This window comes from Phalaenopsis equestris, unplaced genomic scaffold, assembly GCF_001263595.1.
Source record: "Phalaenopsis equestris unplaced genomic scaffold, ASM126359v1 Scaffold000002, whole genome shotgun sequence".
In the NCBI taxonomy this organism is placed as follows: Eukaryota; Viridiplantae; Streptophyta; class Magnoliopsida; order Asparagales; family Orchidaceae; genus Phalaenopsis; species Phalaenopsis equestris.
The window spans coordinates 52,533,280-52,535,866 of record NW_018164444.1 but is presented as its reverse complement, the minus strand read 5'-3'; positions in this window follow the sequence as shown (position 1 = coordinate 52,535,866).

The window sequence follows — 2,587 nt, the reverse complement described above, 5'->3', positions numbered from 1 at the left end:
ATATATATTAACATTTCTATAGAGAGTAGACTAATAAAATCTAGATTGCAAAATTTTATGAACAATTCTATCATTCCCAAAATGATCTATAAATTCAAAATCATGAAATTTTTGGATAATTTCTTGAATTTATTTATAAGGCACACATCGTCTCATCACTAAATATTTACATTATTTGTACAACTGTGGGTCATCCCAAAAAATAAGATTTTGCGTCGTGAATGAATTTCTTTTCCTGTTGTTTGGTAAGTCGATATGGTAAAATACCACTAACATTATAATTCACAATATCAGCATACCACAGTATTTCCCATCCTTTTACAACATAAAATTGTTCATCAGGAAAAGTTTCATTAATTTTTTTTTTTCCAAATCAAGTGTTTCTTCATATTCTAACCTAGATAGATGATCAACAATTCGATTATCAGTCCCCTTCCTATCGACTACTACAAATTCAAACTCTTACATCAGAAGTACCCATCTAATTAATCTTGGTTTTCCATCCTCCTTTCGCATTAAATACATAATAGCAGAGTGGTCAGTATGCACAATACATTTAACTCTATTTAGATATGACCTAAACTTATCAAAAACATAAACAATGACCAATAATTCTCTTTCAATAGTGGTGTAGTTAATCTAAGCATCATTAAGAGTCTTACTATCATAGTATATAACTTTAAAAATTCTGTCTTATGCCCTAAAACAGCTCCAATTGCATAATCACTTGCATCACACATTAATTCAAAATATTTCTCCCAATTAGATGAAATAATTATTGGAGTATTGATAAATTATTCCTTTAAATTTTCAAAGGCTTTAAGACACTCTTGGTTGAAGTCAAATTTTGTATCTTTAAGTTTTAGTATTTTTTGAAAAATCTTTAATATATCGTCTATAAAATCCAGGTTGTCCTAAAAGGCTCCTAACTCCTCTTACAGTAGTAGGTGGAGGTAGGTTAGTTATAACCTGTATTTTTGCAAGATCTACTTGCATGCTATTATCTGAAATTTTATGCCCAAGTACAATTCCTCCTGCAACCATAAATTGACATTTTTCCCAGTTTAATACGAGATTAGTCTTTTAACATCATTCTAGATTTTTCTCTAACGGATTTAGACATATTTCAAATGAAGTTTCAAACACAGAAAAATCGTCCATAAAGACTTCAATCCCTTTTTCAATTAAATCACTAAAAATTGACATCATACATATTTGAAATGTTGTAGGTGCATTACATAATCTAAAGGGTATTCACTGAAAAGCAAAAGTTTCATAAGGACTAGTAAATATTTTTTTCTCTTGATCCTCTAAAGCAATAGGTATTTGATGATAACTGGTATATCCATCTAGAAAATAAAAATATGTGCTCAGCTAATCTATCCAACAACTTGTCCAAAACGGGTAAAGGAAAGCGATCATTCATGGTGGTAGAATTTAATTTTCTATAATCTATGCAGATTCTCCATCTAGTGACTAGTCTTATCGGTATTAATTCATTATTCTCATATGTCACAACAGTCACACCTTTTTTTTTTGGAACACAGTGAATTGGACTTAACCAAGTACTCTCTGAAATATGATATATTATTCTAACATCTAACCATTTTAAAATATCTTTCTTGACAACTTCTTTCATCATAGAATTCAATCTCCTTGAGGATCAGCTCTTGGTTTATGTTGATCTTCCAATAAAATTTTATGCATATAAATTGAAGGACTGATTCCTTTAATATCAGTTAATGTCCATCCTAAGGCTTTCTTATATCTTCTTAAAGTTACCAACAACTGTTGTTCTTGTGTATCAGTTAATTCTGAGGATACAATAACATGTAATGTGGATAAATCTTCTAAGAATTCATACTTTAAATGTGTAGGAAGTGTTTTCATTTCTAATTCAAGAGGTTTCTGAATAGATGAAGTCAAATGCTTGTCATTTTCTTTCAGATCTAACATTTTAATTTTTTCCTGAATATAATCCAAATCTTCATTACTCACTTCCATAGATTCATCTTGAATTTTATCCTGATCTTCATATTTGTTGGCACTATTTTTGGTGTGGGGTTTGCCCGTAAGAAGTTGTCGGTCATCGGAATTGAAATCCCGTTGCCCGCTTCGGAAGGAAGTTTTAAAAAATTTAGTTTTGAAAAAGATGAAGACAAACTGGCCCCATAATTTTCATAGTTTAGATGAAAGAGCACTTTATCTCAAATCAGGTATCTAGCCCGAAGGAGGAACGCAAGAATTGAGAGGGAGGCTCGATCAAATAAACTAAAGAAAGTTATGACATCCGTTTGGTCTGCGAAACCAATGTATTGGCCGACAAGTTCCCCTATTTAATATAAGGAATTAAATAGGGTTTATATTATCCTGGGTTCGAGAAAAGCTTCCTATAAGGGCAAGCCCCTATAGTTAATTACATCTTAGATAACTGAAGTTACCTAAGAATACTCTCGATAGAAATCAAGGAAAAATTATCTTCAAGGAATTCAAATGGTAAGGACATCTCAAAGATATCAGACTAAGAAGTGTGAAGGGGGATTGGTTCAAATTTGGAACATTTTATTTTGGAGTCCAAAGGAGGAAA